Here is a 21106-nt window from a genome sequence, read left to right as displayed (position 1 = left end):
ACATTGAAATCCATGGCTATGCAAGTACTGTTGGAAATAATTCAGTCTATATAGCTGGTGTGTGGGCACGTGGCCAAGTGGTTAAGGCATTGGACTAGCGACCTGAAGGTCGTGAGTTCGAGCCCCAGCCAAGGCAACACGCTGTGTCCTTGAGCAAGGCACTTAATCACACATTGATCTGTGAGGACACTGGTGCCAAGTTGTATGGATCCTAATGCCCTTCCCTTGGACAACATTGGTGTCGTGGAGAGGGGAGACTGGTCTTCCATACAACCTTGTCCAGGCCTGTGCCCTGCAGAGTGAAGACTTTTCAGGCACAGATCCATGGTCTCGCAAGACTAACGGATGCCAAAAAAAAAAAAGCTGGTGGACACTGTCTGCTAATACTCTAATCAGCAACAATTTAGCAGAAAATATTCCATCCATTTTGATTACAACTTTACAAATGGATGCCTTGCTTTAAAAAAAAATGAAGTCAGATCATGTTAAAACATTTCCCATAGTATGTTTATGAAATTGAAGACTTGGAATGAAGATGGAAAAATGTCAGGATATAATTGGAAATGAAAGGTTTTGTTGATGGAAGTATTTGGGTGGTAGCAGGATTGTGACTTCTCAGACATACCATATTTTGATTTTATTGCAATGAAGTCAAAATTCACTTTGAATGTGGCTGTATTTGAAAGTATGAAGAATCCCATTCTCCAGGGAGTAGGAACAGCAGTAACAATTTACCCTTCAATGGCACCTTTAAATCAGCAAAGACCCAAAGCAATCAGCTGGAATAAAAAGCAAAATAGTCCCATATTAACACAGATGAAGTGTTCATTCTTTCTTCCTTTCAAAGATGAAAGGGATTGGGAGATTTTGGGAAGCAGTTCCAGAATTCATGGATTTTATTAGGGAGGTCAGGATCAAGGAGTATTTATAATGGAAACTGTGCGAAAAGAGAAAATTAGATTGAATTAAGGAGCCCAGGGATATGGGATTGGTATTGCACCAAAAAGGAAAATGCAGGTGGTCAGGATTTTTTTTTCCTCTGTAATTGATTAAATCAAAAATTCACAGAGCAGATTTCTTGGTTGTACATTACCATCCTGGCAATGGCATTATTTTAAAATATCAATAAAAAGTTTCACCTGCCATCTTGCATTCCTTATCATCTCCCCCACCCTCACCTTCTTATTCTGGCTCCCCCTTTCTTTCCAATCCTGATTATGGGGTCATGGATGCTGCCTGACTTGCTCAGTTCCTCCAGCATTTTGTGCGTTGCTCTAGATTTTCAGCATCTGCAGAATCTCACTGTTTATGATTTTGTACGTTTTCTTGGATACCTGCACAATATTTCCCCAACAAGTTAAAACTGGCCATGTAATGCAGTAAAATGACTGTCCTTCAAGACAAGTCACATTTCTGCATCGCAATTGCAAGAACTGACTAAGCCTACAATGCTGGGACAGGATGTGCGAGCTGGCAGCATAGACCCGGAAGACAAGAGCCCTGGACTCACCTGCGTCTCTGATAGGCGGAGCTCCCCTGCCAGGCTCCTCCTCACAAAGGTGCCCGGATACTGCTGGCGCTCGAAACTAGACTCGAGCATGCGCACTTGCTCCGCGGTGAAGATGGTCCGAAGGCGCCGGCGGTCTGTCCACTCCCCGCTCCCGGACCCGGAGGGGTCGGTGTCTGCGGCTCCGGAGGCGATGCTGTTGTTGCAAGCGGCCCGAGCTGCGGGGCACAACCAGAGACACTACTTACAGGGCCAACTCGCAGCCTGGCGCTTGTAGTCGGTCTCTGCACCGGATCGGAAAGAGGTGCAGAAAGTTGGAAACTCAGCCAGCTCGATCATGGGTATTAGCCTCCCCAGCATCCAGGACACCGCGATACCTCAAAATGCGATAGCAATAATTAAGGGCCCCTATCACCCAAGGCACACCCTCATCTCATTGCTACCGTTAAGATGGTACAGGAGCCCGAAGACACGCACTCAACGTTTCAACAGCCGCCCCCCCCATCAGATTTCTGACTGGACAATGAACACTGGCTCAGTACTTTTCCTTTTTTCCCTAAATTTAAAAGTATATTTATCGTAGTTTATGTTACTGCGTATGTAATGTATTACTGCCGCAAAACAAATTTCATGACATATGCCTGTGCTATTAAACCCGAGACTGAGAAAGTTATGCCCCTTGAAAGCAGCTACAACAAAATGAACAAACGCAACTAATTCGCGTACTCCATCCTGCCATCAATTAGAATACTCCCTTAGTAACCGAAGAGGGATAACTAGGCATAATAACAAGGTATTTTATGCCGTCCCTATATTCACTTACCTCGTATTGCCAGCGATCGCTGCTGGGATTTGGTCCCCTGGTTATTACTAGCTAGTGACCTCCCGCTTTCTTCAGAAGATCTCGCCGTGATTTTCCCATGTGACCTCTCAATCGCGCAGAAATCACCCTGTCCCGCCGCCTGTCCACTTCGAAACACTTTGCCATACTCATCCCGACTCTTTTTGCTGTTCTGACTGCTTTGAGCAAGCCACTCCACTGAAAATGCAGCTTCCAGCATCTTTAGAACAAAAAAGAAGCACTCCTTTCGAATGCCTGGGTATTTATGGGACATTTCCTCACATTGATTGAATAAATGTGCTCGGACATCAAAGCAAAAATTCCAATAAACAAGTGCTTGACTCATCGGCCCCTTGTAACATCCGACAAAAGAGGCATGAATATACGACGTGATAAATGGAGGATATCGAGATGTGGCGCCAAGTTCAACTAGAAATAAAATAACATTATCAATACAACGATAAGTGTTAGTAATGAATTAACTTAAGAGTAAATACTGCGTCCTTGCCAAGCAATGGATCCAACCACGTCATGATAAACGGTGATATTATCTGACAAAGCCATCTACAGCAATAGACTAAACGACACTCAGGATTCAAATAGGCAGAGGCAATTGGTAAATCACATCAAGCTGTTCGATGTAGCATATTTGCATCAGTTAACTTCATTTAATATGCAGACACCTGTCATTGCTCTTCACCCAAACCATTCATTGGTCTTTTATCTTGGATGAAAGTGATGCATCTCAGGATCAGTGAGCGTAATTGACTCTGGTGTCAGAGCATTAAGTATGCTGGTGTACTGGCTTCAGTTCGATAATGTGCTATTGGAGGCATTTACAGTCCTCATCCAATTTGCGTCAATGGTGCAAGCAAATGTATCCTACTAAACTATATTATCATTTTAAATTGGTAACTGGGCCACCCCTCCCCAATCCATTATCATTTCTTGTCAGAGTCACCTTATACGTACACAGATACCCTGCGTCTAGCGTTACTTTATATAAACGCAATGTCTATGTGTAGGAGCTATTTTTATTTGTTGTGTTCTTTGTACTTACTGTGTTTTCTTTTGCTGCATCGGAACCAAAGTAACAATCATTTTTGGGAAATACAAGAAATGTGGGCACCCAGGTCATCAGACGAGTCTAGGGAGCAGGCCAGGTTCATCTTGACATGGTCTTGTGACTTTACAATGAAGACATTCGTTGTGCAGTTAACACTTTACAAGCGATTTAGTAATCATGTAATTTTAATTGCACAGTTACAAAAACAGATTACTTCATCACTTCTAAACTTCTAAATCAAGTTTCCGCTTATGTACTGAAGAATGACAATAAACAATCCTGAAAGTATTCATTCCTTTATATAATGTTCTTTAGGTATTTAACTTTATTTCAAAATTAAACTATTTATAAAACATAACTTATGATTATCTTTACATTTATAGAGCTGTCAAATCTATATCACAGTGTTATCAAGTCAGTACTAATGCCATTAACAATGCCTCTTCAACAACACACCCATCAAGTGTTTGAGGGGCTGTTACACAGGACCCAGGAATGTGCCAGGCACAGCAGTTTTGAGCAGACCAAAGTGCATCTTTCCCTGAGTTGATAATCTTCCAGCAGCAAATGTTTCCATCTCACTGTGTATCAGTGAAAAGCTCATAGATCAGAGAGTCCCCTGTAAACTGTTAAGTCAGACTTAGCTACTAGCCCAAGCATGACATATCCCACATGCTGAAAAATGATTAATGCATTTTTGGCATCAACTTCTCGGTTTAGAAGTGATGGAGTGATCTGTTTTTGTAACGGTGCAATTGAAATTACGTGATTACTAAATCACTTTGTAAGGTGTTAACTGCACAAAGCATACCTTCATTGTAACTGCTAGTTTAAAATCAGGAGATGATTTCAAGATGAACCTGGCCCACTACTTAGACTTGTTTGCTGTCCTGAGTGCCCACATTTCTTGTAACTCTCAATGCAGAAAAACGGATGAATTAACCCTTGATGTCAGATAAGGTAGAGCTACTGTAAGAGTATTGTGAGGGCCCATTCCAAAATACCCTGATTGCTTTTGATAGGTCACCCATTGTAAAAGGTTTTTTTTGAAATATCTTTAAAAATGTCTCTAATAAAGATATTTTAAATTGTCAAATAATTAAAGTAGATTTAAGTTCCAACTACAGTAAAATAAGTAATGTGTCTTTTCTTTGTTTATTTATTAATCTTTTTATTGATTTAAAAAGAACATAAATACAAACAAGAGGAGAATTATCTCAAATATATATATATCAATAACCATACAAACAGAGATTAGAAAGACATTATCAATATCATACATAGTGTTAAACCTAGTGTATAATATATAGTAAAAAAGAAAACAGCAATTCTCCTCTTATGTTCATGAAGAGGAAAAAAAACTTTGAATTTTAAATGAAGGAAAAAAAGACCCCTACTACACTCTACAGAAAAAAAGGGACTGGGCAGTCCATTCTGAGGATACGACCAGAAAAGAAAAAGAAAGACTTTCTGATCAAACCTAAAACTTCAAAAAAAATTGGAAGAGTAATAAATCAAATCAAATGAAAATATTGAATAAAAGGTTGACAGATTTGCTCAAATTTAAAGGATGTATCAAATGTCCAACTTCTTATTTTCTCAAAACTTAAACAGGATATAATGGAGAAAAGCCAATAAAAGAAGTAGGTGGATTAGAATCCTTCCACTTCAGTAAAATGGCTCTCCTAAAGACTGAGGTCCTTTAACATCTGCTGGACGATGCTGAGGATGTTCTATGAGTCTGTGGTGGCCAGTGCAATCATGTTTGCTGTTGTGTGCTGGGGCAGCAGGCTGAGGGTAGCAGATACCAACAGAATCAACAAACTCATTGGTAAGGCCAGTGATGTTGTGGGGATGGAACTGGCTGGTGTCTGAAAAGAGGATGCTGTCCAAGTTGCATGCCATCTTGGACAATGTCTCCCATCCACTACCTAATGTACTGGTTGGGCAACAGGAGTACATTCAGCCAGAGACTCATTCCACCGAGATGCAACACAGAGCATCATAGGAAGTCATTCCTGCCTGTGGCCATCAAACTTTACAACTCCTCCCTTGGAGGGTCAGACACCCTGAGCCAATAGGCTGGTCCTGGACTTATTTCCTGGCATAATTTACATTTTACTATTTAACTATTTATGGTTTTATTACTATTTATTATTTATGGTGCAACTGTAACAAAAACCAATTTCCCATGTGATCAATAAAGTATGACTATGACTATGACTAGCCAATAAAGTTGAAAAGGCTATCATACATTGAGCAGAAACAGGAATATTTCCTGGTTTCAATGGGGTAATCCCAAATATTCCCATAAGTAAATTAGGTTGTAGGTCCAGATCCAAGAATTTTGATAATTATTTAAAAACATCTCTCCAAAAATTGTCTAGATTTATACAAGACCAAAACACATGAGTTAAAGTGGCTACCTCACCATTACATCTGTCACAAATAGGATTGATGTTGGAAAAAATACGCGCTAGTTTATCCTTTGACATATGGGCCCGATGCACTACCTTGAACTGTATCAAGGAATGACGGGCACAAATAGATGAGTTATTAACCAAATGAAGAATTTTACTCCATTGAAAATGACTCTTCCCAAGCACATTTAATTTAATCGTTAGATATCATTCGTAAATTCAATATCCGTAAATAAATTATAGCTATCAACCCTTTTTGAAGTGATTTAAGCTGAAAAAGAGTCTCTATCATATTAGGTGGATAAGCAGAAGGGTAATTTGGCAGCAAACCATGTAAAAAATTCCTGATTTGTAAATGTCTAAAGAAATGTACATTAGGTAAACCATATTTATCCACTAACTGAGAAAAAGACTTTAAACAGTCCCGTAAAAACAAATCTGAAAATGTTGTTATTCCCTTGGTTTTCCAAATTAAAAAGGCCTTATCCAAAATTGATGGTTTAAAAAAATAATTAAAATGGATATTACTAGAAAGAACAAAAATATTTAACTCAAAAAATCTATGAAACTGAAAGCAAATTCTTAAAGTATGTTTAATAATAGGATTAAAGTCTTGTCTACTAATCTTAGAAATCAAAAAAGGAAGAGGAGCTCCCAGTAAAGAGGCCAAAGAGAACCCCTTCCCCGAGTTTTCCTCCAGATCCAACCATGAAGGACATTCATGTATGTCTGAATAAAGAATCCAAAAAGTAATATATCAAATATTAATTGTCCAATAATACATTCTAAAATTTGGCAAAGCCATACCACCATCCTTTTTTAATTCCTGTAATAAAGATTTACTCAATGTAGGATTTTTATTATTCCAAATATAAGATAAAATTATATAATCTACTCTATCAAGAAACGTTTTAGGAACAAAGGTAGGAACTGCCTGAAATGTATATAAGAATTTTGGTAGAACTATCATTTTAATAGCATTAATTCGACCTGTTAATGATAACGTCACAGGTGACCATTTAGAAAGCATTTGTTGGGTGTAGTCAATTAATGGAAGAAAATTATAATTATATAAGCCCTTAAAATTTTTAGTAATTTTAATACCAAGGTAAGTAAAGAAATTTTTAGCAATACTAAAAGGTACTTGATGATATTGATCTGAGTAATTATTAATGGGAAATAACTCACTTTTATATAAATTCAATTCATATCCAGAAAAACTACTAAATTCAGAAAATATAGACAGCATAGAAGGAATAGATTTCCTATTCTATCTGAAATATCTTGGAATCTGAAATATAAACTAACAGGCCATCTGCATACAACAAAACCTTGTGTAATTTGTCCCCTCTCTTAATACCCTGAACAGTATTGGAATCTCTAAGAGCAATAGCAAGGGGTTCTAAAGCCAAGTTAAATACTAAAGGGCTAAGAGGACATCCCTGCCGAGTACCTCTGTATAATCTAAAGTAAGGAGATTTTTGATTATTAGTTATAACCACAGCCATAGGAGCTTGATAGATCAATTTGATCCAGGAAATAAATTCCAGACCAAAATTAAATCTCTCCAAAACCTCAAATAAGTAAGACCACTCCACCCTATCAAAAGCTTTCTCCGCATCAAGAGAAACAACACATTCAGATTCTTTAGATGGAGAGGAGTGAATAATGTTTAATAATCTTCGAATATTAAAATGTGAATACCTATTTTTAATAAATCCAGTCTGATCATTGGAAATAACACTAAGTAAGATACTCTCAAGTCTATTAGCCAAAATCTTAGAAAGAATTTTGAAATCCACATTCAGTAAAGAGATTGGTCTATAGGAAGTGCATTCAGATAAATCTTTTTCTTTTTTAGGAATTAGTGAGATTGATGCTTCATAAAAAGTTTTTGGGAGATTCCCAGAGGATATAGAATCAGTGAAAATTTGACATAAATAAGGTGTAAGTATTTCAGTGAAAGTCTTATAAAATCCCACTGTATATCCATCTGGTCCCGGAGCCTTGGCTGATTGGGAAGAGGATATAGCCCTTGCTATTTCCTCTCGTTTAATAGGTGCATTTAATGTGTTCATATCTTGGATAGAAATTTTAGGTATACTCAATATTTGCAAAAATCTATTCATAAAAGTAATATTGTCTGAAAATTCATATTTATACAGGTTAAAGTAGAAATCCATAAATACCTTATTAATATCATAAAGATCTACTGTTTCGGTTCTATCAGGTCTTCGAATTTTCAGGATCTATCTTCCAGCCACAGTTGCTTTTAATTGACCAGCCAATAATTTGCCTGACCTCTCCTCATGTATATAAGATTGGTTTTTAGATTTAAAAAGTTGCTGCTCAATGGGAAAAGTCGAAATCAAATCATGCTGTGTTCGGAGTTCCACCCTTTCCTTATAGAGATCTTTACTAGACATTACTGAATAAACTTTGTCTACTTCTTTAATCCTATTAGTAATCACTAAAAGTTCCGCCTTGGTTTTCCTTCTTAAACCTACTGAGTATGAAATTATCTGTCCCCTAAGAAAAGATTTCATTGTTTCCCAAATAACTAAATTTGACATTCCCTCAGTTGTATTTAATTCAAAAAATAGAGAAATTTGTTCTTTCATAAAACTTACAAAGGTTGAATCTTGTAGCAATGTAGAATTAAATCTCCACTGAGGTACCTTCAGTATATTATCAGAAAACTTCAAAGTTAATTTCATAGGTGCATGATCTGACAATGCAATGACATCATACGTACAAGCAGCAACAGAGGGCACCAAATGTGTGTCCAACAGAAAATAATCAATTCTTAAGTATTTATGGTATACATGTGAAAAAAAAGAAAAATCCTTATCTTTAGGGTACATAAATCTCCAAGTGTCGACAAGACCGTATTCTCATAAAAAAGAATTAATACAAGTCGCAGCTTTATTAGGAAGCGACTGATTGGTGGACGATCTGTTAATCGACAGATTGAGACAAGAGTTAAAGTCACCGCCCATAATCAACTTATATTTGTTTAAATTCGGCAACACAGAAGGCAGCTTCTTAAAAAATTCAGGGCGATCTATATAAGGTGCATAAGCACAAACCAAAGCAGCCTTTTGACCACATAACAGACCAGTAACAATTAAATATCTTCCAATTAAATCAGTAACTGTGTTGAAATGTACAAAAGGGATTTTAGAATTAATAAAAATAGATACCCCTCTTATTTTATTTACTGATAAAGAATGAAATAATCGTCCCTTCCAAAATTAAAAAAAAACGATTTTCATCCTGCCTGCGGATATGAGTCTCGTGCACAAAAATAATATCTGCATGCAGTGTTTTCAATTTCTTAAAAATCTTTCTGCGCTTAATAGGTTAGTTCATACCATTCAGATTCCAAGATATTATATTAATTTTATTAAAATCCATATTTAAAATTTAATTTAACATTTTTATAAAGTAAGCTAATCCGCAGGCGCAAACTAAATCTGAAGAAAGGACAAAGCATGACTCGATCAAAAAGAAAAACAAGATAATTGACCAAAAAAAAACTCACAGGACTACCCAGTCAAGAAAAAACTAGTCTAATAGACCCACCTTCCTCCCCCAAAAACCTGGAAACTGTCCAATAGACAGATGACATGCTGCTCTAAAGACCTGTCTCCAGTTAGCAGCTTTTGCTTACAAAGTAATACGTTGCCACCAGCAGAAAGACATATAGCCACTCATGATAGGACAACTCCATCAGCTTGGGAATTAACCTGGTAAATCCTTTTTGTACTGCTTCCAAAGCCAGTATTTAATTTCTTAAATAAGATGACTAAAACTGTGCACAATATTTTAGGCATAGCCTCCACAGTACATTTGTAATAATATTTCTCAATTACTAAACTCCAACCCATTTGTAATGAAGGTCAATGTGCCGTTTGTTTTTTCTAACGAGTTGTTGAATTGAATTGAATTGACTTTATTACTTACGTCCTTCATATACATGAGGAGTAAAAATTTTTTACGTTACGGCTCCGTCTAAACGTGCAATGTGCAATTTATAGTAATTTATAATAAATAGTATGTACAACAGGACAGTCAATATAACATAGAAATACAGTTGCTAACCTTTTACAATTAACACACAAGAACACCTAAATCCCTCCATCTGATGAGGCATCTACTTTTCTCTACTTATCTACCCAGTTCCTTCTGCATCTTCCATGGGCTCCCCTCAACAAACCCCAGCCATCTATCACACTGTTTCTTTCCCCCTCCTCTTCCTCCAACCAAATACTCCTCCCACTAGGTACCCTCCCCTTAATATTCCCATCTGCCCACTCTACCTCTTTTATTTGGTTCCATGCTCCTTCATTTCCTTTCAGATTGCAACCCTCTGTTGCACCGCCTATCACCTCTTGGCTTCTATCACTATTTCTGCTCTTCCTTCCTCCATCTTATTTTACACTCTCTACAGCTTACTTCAATCCTGTGCAGAAGCCCTCCCTCCCCATCCTCATCCCAGATGGTGATGCAGCCTAAAATATTAATTGTATAGCCTTCCACAGATGCTTCCTGACCCGTGAGTTCAGTTTGTTTTTTTTTGCTCCAGATTCCAGCATGTACATAATCTTGTGTCTCCAGTATTGTTTTTGCTTGCTAACACTTGTGTAAAGTGCTTTGTGATGTTATCCACTGTGTAAGTAGAAGTTAATTTCATGAAAAGGTTATTTCTAAGAGAGTGCTGTGCAGAAAATTTCAACTGTTAGCAGAAGCCAATGAAAAGGCAAAGGCGGGGGATCCACAAGTGAATATTGGAGTTAGAATAGTCCGGAATGTACAGCACAGGGGGGAGTTTTCTAGACTATAGGCATATTATTGGTTATAATATATAGGATATAATCCCATTGTCCACCACCTTTTTTTTCTTTTTAATAGTTTTCAAATTCCACTGTACACATTTCACTTTGCAGTTCACTATGCAAAAACTTCTTATTTTATTATCTCTGCTTCTTTTCCTAAATCTCTGTCTTTTGGGTTCCATTTCTTCTTTAACCAGAAACAGCTTTTCATTAGTTTTTATATCAGATCCCCTTAAGAATTAGAAAGTCTCCATCAAATATATCATCTTTCTGACCTTTCCAAACTTCTTCAGACATTTTGTATCCACAGGTTTCTTCATGTGATTTAAAGTTATACCATTAATTTAGATAGCCAGTATTCATTTTAACTGCAAAAACAGGAAAACTCATCCTTTTCTACTTCAAATTTCACAGATTTTGTGTCTAACCATCTTGTCAATCAGTTTATATGATCAAAAATGAAAGACTATTGAACCATAGAGTTGCAGAATGTGGAAGCAGGCTTTTCAACTCACCACATCCCAACAACCATCAATTATATACTTATGTTTATGCTCAGGCAATCCCATTTTTAATTCTCCCCACATTCCCAACAACCCCCCTCCCCCCCCAATTTGACCAACCAATATATACTTCTTTGGAATGACACTTTTTGTTACTCTAGCCCTCACTCATCTGCAAACTCTGTACAAAAAAATCTTGCATGCCCAAACACATGTAATTAATCAAAATGAGTACTTGTCCCAAAACTGTTCGAGGTGAGATCACTGCCACAAAGTTAAGACCTTTGTTGTACCATGATGACACAGATGCCAATGGTGATTAATAGAACTTGAAATAGCTGGAAGCTCTGATGTAATAAATCTTTATAAAACTGTGATGGTATCTCAAATGAAAGAGTTGTATTGGCTGTGATCATTGTTAGAAGCGAGGTTGAGTAGTATTCCTTAAACAACAGCACATGAAGAATACAAGAGCAGCAGTATGATGCATCACACACTTAGAGTAAATTATGTTCGGCATTCATTGGCCCAGATTTTGTAATAGATGACAAGAGTTGAAGGATTTCCTAATTGGCATGGTCAAAATTAGAAATCCTAATATGAATCAACAAATATTCACGGCCTATATTTCAATATGGTTCACTGTTGAACTTTCTGTGGAGTCCGGACTATCCAAAGTGCACAGTGATGCAGCTGAGTAAGATGCAGTTTTACAGCGCTAGAGATCTGGGTTCAAATCTGAAAGCTATTTTGTGTGGAGTTTGCATGTAATGATGTAGGATTCCTCTGCATGCTCCAGTTTTCTCACACATCCTCAAGGTGGGTAAGTTGGTAGGCAGGTTGCCCGTTATAAATTGCCCCTAGTGTGTAGGTGGATGCTAGAATCTGAGAGAGTTGATTGTGATCTGAGGTAAAAATTTGTAATTAATGTAGGATAAGTGCAAGTGGGTAGCTGATGGTCAACACAGTCTCAGTGGGCTGAAGAGTCTGATTATTTGCTGTAACTCGCTATAATTCATGGCCCTTTGTGTGAGCCATCCAATTTTTTTTCCACTCTCCTGGCCCTCATCAGAGACATATTTTTTCTTTTTGCCTCTTCAAATATTTATCTAGTTCTGTTTTGAATATTATTTTTGAACTTCTCTCCATCACCCTTACATGATTTTGCTTATATGAAAGTAACTGGAAGGAATTCGAGGGATAAGATCCACCATCACTTGGATAGTCAAGGCCTGATAGGAATAGTTAGCACAGTTTGTGTGTGTGAGGTTATGTCTGATGAATCCTTTGGAGATTTTGGAAGAGGTAACTAAGTGGATAGATGAAGGTAGGACAGTGGATCTTGTCTAAATGGATATTAGTAAAGCCTTTGACAAGGTACCGCATGGCAGGCTGATCTGGAAGGTTGGGTAGCATCAGATTCAGGGAGAATTAGTGAGGTGGATTCATAAGTGGCTTGATGATCGGAAGCGGAGGGTAAGCTCCCACAACCCCTTATGACTCTGTGATTTCAGTCTCTGATGTTAAGATGGAGCATCCTTCATGATGGTGAACCCATGGGTGATTATCTGGCCCAGATGGGGCACCTAGCCGAGTACTAAAAACCTGTGCTGATTAACTGGCTAGCGTGTTCACCGATATCTTTAATCTCTCGCTTTGGCAGTTTGATGCACCCACCTATTTCAAGCAGGGCTCAAATATACTGGTGCCGAAGAAGAATGTGGTAATCTGCCTCAATGACTGTCGTCCAGTAATACTTACATCCATTGTGAGGAAGTGTTTTGAGAGGTTGGTGTTAAGGCGTATCAACTCCTGCCTGAGAAACAGCTTGGATCAGCTCCAATTTGTCTACTGGCACAACAGGTCCACAGCATATGCCATTTTATTGGCTTTTCACTCAACCCTGGAACATCTGGACAGCAAAGATGTATACATCAGAATGTTCTTTATTGACTACAGCTCAATATTTAACACTAACTTCCTCTCAAAGCTAATCAATAAACTTCAAGACCTTAGCCTCAATACTTCCTTATGCAGTTGGATCCTCAATTTCCTTACTTACAGACCTCAGTCAGTTCAGATGGGCAACAACATTTCCTCCACGATCTCCATCAGCACAGGCACACCACAAGACTATGTGATTTCCCCCCTGCTCTACCCGCTTTATAGTTATGACTGTGTGGCTAAAAACAGTTCCAATGCCTTATTTAAGTTTGCTGACTACACCATTGTTACTGGCTGAATCAAAAACGGTGACAAATCAACATATAGGAGGGAAATTGAAAATCTAGCTGAGTGGTGCCACAACAGCTACCTCTCAGTAAATGTCAGCAAGACCAAGGAGGTGATTATTGACTTCAGGAGGAGAAAATTAGAGGTCCATGAGCCAGTGCTCATCAGAGGATCAAATGTAGCATGGTTCAGCAACTTTAAATTCCTCGCTGTTATCATTTCAGGGGACTTGTCCTTCAGCCAGCACATAAGTGTAATTACAAGGGAAGTATGGCAGCACCTCTACTTCCTTAGAAGTTTGCGAAAATTTGGCATGACATCTGATACTTTGACAAACTTCTATAGATGTGTGGTGTAGAGTATATTAACTAGTTGCATCACAGCTTGGTACGGAAACACCAATGTCCTTGAATGGAAAGTCCTACAAAAAAGTAGTGAATACACCCAGTCCATCACTGTAAAGTCCTCCCCACCACAGAGTATGTCTAGACAGAGCACTGTCAGTGGAGAGCAGCATCCATCATCAAGGAACCCCACCTCCTAGGCCATGCTCACTGCTGCAATCAGGGTGAAGTTACAGGAGCCTCACACTACCAGGTTCAGGAACAGTTATTACCTCTCAAATATTAAGCTCTTGAACCAGTGGGAGTACCTTCATTCAAATTTACCCGCCCCATTAAAGAACAGTCCCCACAACCTACGGACTCACTTTCAAGGACTCTACTTCTCATGTTTTTGATATTTATTGCTTATTTATTAATATTATTATTTTGTTTTTGCACATTGATTGTTTGTCCACCCTGTTGGGTGTGGCATTTTATTGATTCTTTTATGATTCTTGGATTTATTGAGTATGCCCGGAAGAAAACAAATCTCAGGGTTGTATATGGTGGCATGTATGTACTTGACTAATAAATTTACTTTAAACTTTGGTTGAAGGTCAAGTTTCCAACTGGAGTCTTGTGACCATTGGGATGTCCCAGGATTCAGTGTTGGGATCAGATGGGCTGAAGGACCTGATTCTATACTGTATAACTCTATGACTTTCTGATGCTTTCTAGAAGAGAATTCCAGATCACACAACTTGTGTGAAAAAAAAATTCCAGAGTGTACGTGGTTCTTGTACCAATACTTAAAACCTGTGTCCCCGGCTATTGATTGCTGAATCATTGGAAATTGCTTTCATGTTTCCCTGAAAATTACATATGACTTCAAGCAACTGCTAAAACTCCCTTTAACTTTCATTCTAAGAAGATAATGTGGTTCCTCAAAAAGGAAAGATCTTTTAATCTTGGTGTCATTCTATTAAATTTCTCGATAATATGTTAGTCATTAGCCCTTTCACCAAGTATTTGGTTGTACCTGAGGCCTTGATCTCTGATCCCCCGTGAGAGGCTATTTTCAGGTGGCCAGTGGGCTCTGGTGCAACTGAGGGATGGGGATGGTTGGAATTGGCTTGGTTGTGTAAAAATTATTGTGTTGATGGATTTTACATCTGTTTGAACAGTGGAGACAATGGTGGTGATGAGCTCAAGTAGAATATGAGGATGGGGCAAATTCGCTGACCAGAGCATGGGAGGGGGGGGTGCAATAACCAATTTGATACGATGGGAGGAGTTCAGACTAGATAGATGGTTGGGGAAGCCTACATAAAAGCAAGAAAACCTTATGTTCTCACACTGCAAAAGTCATTTTTATAATCATGCAGAGTTTGCAAACACATTCTTGGATATCATCCGAGCATATTTAGTGCTTTTTGATGGCTTACGTTTCTAGTGAAGTTAAAATTTCTCTCAAGAATGGAAGACAACTGAGTTTAAAAAAAAATAATTAAAATAATGCGAATCACAGACATACATGTCCAGACCAAATCGAAAATATTCCTGATTTGTACACATGTGGTTCTATGCGTGTTAACTGTGAATGCCAAACTTTGCCATTCTGAGACTATTCTTACGAGTTCACCATCTCTTAGTGACGTTTTACATTCATGGAAATACGGCTTAATTTCATGCTAAAGTCTCAGAATGGGCTAGCTATAGGGTTACACTGTTGTGCTGTTCGTTTTCCAGTACTCACCTTAGTGACCGGTTGTAGGGCTGATGAAATTCTCAATTTATTTGGAAAGATACTGAGTGGTTCTAATCAATCTGCAGTCACTGATAAGTTGAAGGTCTTCTGTATGAAAACCTCAATGCGTCAAGTGGCATTTGTGGAGGCAAAGGCATAGCTGACATTTTGGATTGAGATCCTGAATTACAACTCAGCATGTAGAGTGGTTCCCAAAGTGGGCGATATCACCCCCCGCCCCAGGGCAGTAGGAGTTTTGAAGATAAAGGGTGTGAGGAAGGGGAGGCGCATGGTAGCAAGGGGAAGTTATGGGATTACAGTCTTAATTTAAGAACTGTATTACTTATTATAAGCATTTGGTCCTCAGTGCCTCATAATTGATTACAATGGTCACATAATCACCTCACCTCTTGCTAACCCACCACTCTCCAGGAGTTCCCAACCTTTTTTATGCCATGGATTCTTACCATTAACCAAGGGATCCATGGAACCTGGATTGGGAACCCCTGTCTTAGACTTTGCTTGAAGCACATTATAATTGTTGAAAAGGTATGTGACACTTCTGCATTTGGCAGATCATGAGAAATATGGAATGAAGAGATTGTATTATTTCTGTACCTGGCCTGTGCATTATATAGTTCACTAGTATAGTACAGTGTTAGCTAGTAGGATTCCCATACTCTAATCATGCAGTAACACAATTCCCGTCCATTAAGATGTGGCGTTTAATGGGGTGAAGTTCAGAATCTGCCCTGTTGAATGGTCTTGACCCATGGCTGAACTGAAATATCACTGCCCCACTTTATGTACCTTCAAATACATAATTCCCTGAAAGTCAGATACATAATTCCCTGAAAGTGGTGTCACAGGTGGACAAGGTTGTAAAGAAGGCTTTTGGCATCCTGGCATTCATAAATCAAAGTATTGAGTGCAGGAGTTGGGATGTTATGGTGAGGTTGTATAAGACATTGGCAAGGCCAAATTTGGAGTGTTGTGTGCAGTTCTATAGGAAGGATATCAGTAAGGTTGAAAACGTGCAGAGAAGATTTACTAGGATGTTAATGCGCCACCTCCCCCTCGTACCCCATCCGTTATTGCCCGTCTTCTGGGCATCCCCCCTCCCCCTTTCTTTCTCCCTAGGCCTTCCGTCCCATGATCCTCTCATATCCCTTTTGCCAATCAACTGTCCAGCTCTTGGCTCCATCCCTCCCCCTCCTGTCTTCTCCTATCATTTTGGATCTCCCCCTCCCCCTCCCACTTTCAAATCTCTTACTAGCTCTTCTTTCAGTTAGTCCTGACGAAGGATCTCGGCCCGAAACATCGACTGTACATCTTCCTCTAGATGCTGCCCAGCCTGCTGCGTTCACCAGCAACTTTTATGTGTGTTGCTTGAAATTCCAGCACCTGCAGATTTCCTCGTGTTTGCATTACTAGGATGTTGCTGGGTCTTCAGTAGTTGAGTTACAGGGAAAGGTTGAACAGGTTAGGACTTTATTCTTTGGACTGTAGAAGAATGAGGGGAGATTTGATAGAGGTTTACAAAATTATGAGGGGTATGGACAGAGTAAATGAGAGTTATCTCTTTCCACTTAGATTAGGAGAGATAAATATGAGAGGACATGGCTTTAGGGTGAAAGGGAAAAGATTTAGGGGGACTTCTTCACTCAGGGAGTGGAACAAGCTGTCATCTGACGTGGTAAATGTGGGCTAACTCTTAAGTTTTAAGAATAAATTGGATAGATACATGGATGGGAGAGGTCTAGAGGGTTACGGACCGGGTGCAGGTCAATAGGACTAGCAAAATAAAGTCTTGGCACAGATTAGAAGGGCCGAATGGCCTGTTTTCTGTGCTGTGATGTTCTATGGTTCTAAGCAGTGAGTCAGGTTTTGTCTGAGTTATGATAACGTCATAACTTTCCCCTTTACTGATCACAGCATTTAAGGTTGGACTTAAATAATAGGTGACTGACTTTGGTCATTTTTCCAAAACAAAAAAGGCAGAAGCAGACCTAACTATGAAGACGTGTAGACAGTCAAGTGTGGAGTATCTGAAATATGGATTTATACCAGCACGACGCAACCAACAGCAGCCAATGTGTCCGTTGTGCAAAAAGTTTTTCAGGTGAGAAGATGAAACCGTCCAGGCTCCTTGAACATTTGGAGAGAATACACTTTGATAAAGCAAACAAGAACTTGGATTATTTTCAGTCACTTTGTGAAAACTTCAGAAATGAAGGACACTTCAAAACAGGGTTTCCAGCACTCTAGAACAAAACAGTGATGGTTTGCAAGCTTCATACTACTTTTTATTGCTCATTGCTAAATCTGGAAAGTCCCAAACAATTGGAGAAGAACTGACTCTCCCAGCAGTAAGGGAAGTTCTGAGTATGGGTTTGCATAAGTCAATAGATCAAATAATTGAGGTAATTCCTCTCGGTGCAACTCTGTTGAAAGATGAAAAGATGAATTGTCTGAGAGTGTGGAAGGCACATTGTGCAAAATACTTAGGATAACAGAATTTGTTCTGCAGTTGGATAAATCAACTTTGCCAGACAACAAATCTTTTCTTCTTGGTTGTATTCACTTCATAAGAGATGAAAGCATGGTTCAAGAGTGAGGTACAAAAGGGAAGGCAATATTTCATGTTGTTGAGCAACTTTTCAAAGAGAAGGACATTCTGCTCACTAATGTTCTTGTTTGTACAATAGATGGGGCAACATCAATGAAGAGACTCCTCTGTGGGGTTCTTACTTTCTTGAAAGAAGCTGCACCTAACGTATTTACCATTCACCGTGTAATTGACAGACAACACCTCGTCACAAAAAAAACCCAAGTAATCAGTTGCACAAACTATTAAATACTGTTATCACAGCGTTAAATAAAATCAAGCCCCAATATCTCAATGCTCAACTATTTCTGGAGCTTTGTACTGATAATTAAGAAGAGTTTGAATGCTTTCTGTTGCACACAGAAGTCAGATGGCTCTGAAAAAGAAAATGCCTGCGATGCTCGTATGTGCTTTGTGATAAAATTCTTTGAAGACTCGAATGCTTCATTCAGTAATCAGCTCAAGAGTATTAGGCATGTCATGGCTTATTTGTCAGAATTATTCGCAAAGTTTAATGATATGAATCTTTTGCAAGGAAATTATGTGAATCTTATCAAAGTCCAATCAGTTGTCTCAACATTTCTGTCCAAGTTAATGATTTAAGAGCAACATTGGCCGTCGTCATGACTTTTTCCAATTTCTTATCCTTTCTGAGTTGGAAAAGAAAGAATACCAGATGATGATCTTCAAGTGCACCATGTCCACCTGGGTGAGCTGCATAAAAACAAGTTAGAGAGATTTCAGGATCTTCTCTTGATCCAAATTCCAGATTGGATAATGCATCCATTCCCGAACACTTGTAATGAGGAATAAACAGGAAGGATGGAGGCAGAACTGATCCTGCTACAAAATGACTTTGTGCTGAATCCAAGGTTCAAAAAGCTATATCAAAACTATTGATTGCAGAAAGAAATCTCTGAACACTGTCCTGCACTGTGGAAAAAGGTAACAATTTCTTCATTGCCTCTCCAGCAACATAATTAGTGGAGTGCAGTCACCCAACTACTTTCAAAGCAACTAAACAGACTGGAAATTACTGAAAGTGGGAATCTGAGACTCCTGAGTGACATTCAGCCTGATGTTGAGAAATTGATGTCACTGTGCCAAGCCAATCCATCTCATTGAGAGGTGAAACAGCAGTGAATAGCTTGACTACTATTATACGCTCTAAAATTGTTGATGACAATTATTTTACTGTACAGTAATTAATAAATACATATTTTTTATTTGTAGTTTTAAATAGATTTGAATAATTTTTGCTATTATTTGTCACTGCTTTGAATTTGCAGTTCCTATTTTCTTTCGCTGTGCACCCGTAAATCAGATTTCTTTATAGTTTTTATGAATGGCTAGAAAGGGAGAGAGGGGCGCTGGGAATGTAGTTTGGGAGCTTAGGGGGTGGTAACCAAAATGTTTTGGAATCACTGGTGTCGAGGGACGTCGGACAGTTTATTGAAGTGGGGCGAACCTCTGTATCACGCCTCCCTTTCACGTCTCTGTACTGGCTATGTCCCTCTCTGCACTTCAAGTACTGAGGCAGCTTTTCCATTTGCTGAGTCCTTCCAGCAGTTCGTTTTCATTATAATTCAGTCATCTGCTGTCTCATCTTGTCTCCGTTGTGTCTGACAAACTGGAGTGGTACAAGTCATATATTTGCTCCAGTTCAGTGAATCGCCGTATGTGAATTTTATTTAACATTAGATATCTGATTTCGTCTGCCTCCGATCTAAAACACTGCCAGAAGTTTACTTTATGATCTCCAGAAGCATTGCGGTTCATAATACTGTGCGACATTATTTCTGCATCAGCTGTTACAGTGAGATCCCGTAGCAAATGAATTATTTTAAAAATTAATGCGTTTTAATTAATGCATGGTATTGGACAGATGCATGTGAAGTGTTTGTGGTTATAAATTGAGAGAAACCAAATAGTTTGCGGCCAGAACCTATTCTGTTTAGCGTTTGTAACACATAGGCCACAAAATTGAACTTGACCGCGGTAGGGATGGATCCCGCCCATACATCCTCTTCAAACCCTGCTGTGAACGAGCCAAATATTGAATTCACTGGAGCACCGAGCATATCGGAGCGAATTTCCTTCGCACTAAGGTTTCTTTTTCATTGTAGTTGTTAATCAGCGAGAAGATCATACAGTTGAGAAAATTATGACTGAATCAGGACGATTGCTTTGGAAAATAACTTCAATCGCTTGTTCGCTAGCGAAAAGTGTAAAGCTACAGTTTGAACCTAAAACTGCGGCTTTTTAAGCTGCAGGTTTAAACTGAATGCACAAACTAGTGAAGAGGTGCAGCTTTTTATTCGTTATCTGCAAATAATTTATAAGAACAGGTTAAGCTTTCCGCGCTTTGGTTATACATGTTGAACCTCTGTGCAACCCTTTCTATCTTGTTTGTCAACAATTGTCATACCGATGGACACGATTGGTGGGGCAGTGGGAGGCAGATTGAGAAGAGAGTATAACCCGACATCCATCTGTAAGGACAACGTGATGTTTTTGTTTCAGGCGGTTCGGCAATAAATTTTCTCTCCATCTACTCCCTGCGAACGACACCCGAACAATCTCGCGCTCACATCGGTAAGGAAAAAATCGAAGATGAAGTGCCCTTTGTCTGCTGATCCTTTGCTTAATCACATTCATCAATAGTGGACGTTTTTGTTTGGAGACAGTATGGCATTTGTATTCCGAACACTGTCCGCAACACCTCAGAAATAAATGTGTATTTTTCTAAAATGAGGAAGTGTGTTGATCTCCACAGATGTGGTGTTAACAGTCGAACTGTAATATCAAGATTAAAACACCCAACATAACCCTGAGATCTCCCTAATGTTATTTCGCTCTCAGAACCAAAACGTTAATTTAAAAAAAAATCTAAAATTTCTATTTTAAAAGGTTCTTATTGGTCCGATTTTATAGAGGCACAGATGATTTCTATTTAATGTCCATTCCGATAATTTCCTCTAATAAATTATTGCTTCCCAATGTATTTCATGAATTGATCAG

At 38.7% G+C, this 21106-nt stretch overlaps 1 pseudogene; it reads right to left on the bottom strand.

Moving 5' to 3' along the window:
* The window catches only part of LOC140185863 (uncharacterized), a 44619-nt pseudogene that overhangs the window by 2684 nt on the left and 20829 nt on the right, over window positions 1–21106 (bottom strand).

Source organism: Mobula birostris, chromosome 21 (genome assembly GCF_030028105.1).
Source record: "Mobula birostris isolate sMobBir1 chromosome 21, sMobBir1.hap1, whole genome shotgun sequence".
In the NCBI taxonomy this organism is placed as follows: Eukaryota; Metazoa; Chordata; class Chondrichthyes; order Myliobatiformes; family Myliobatidae; genus Mobula; species Mobula birostris.
Note: the sequence above shows the minus strand (reverse complement) of the source record. Positions and strands in the feature narration are given on the sequence as shown.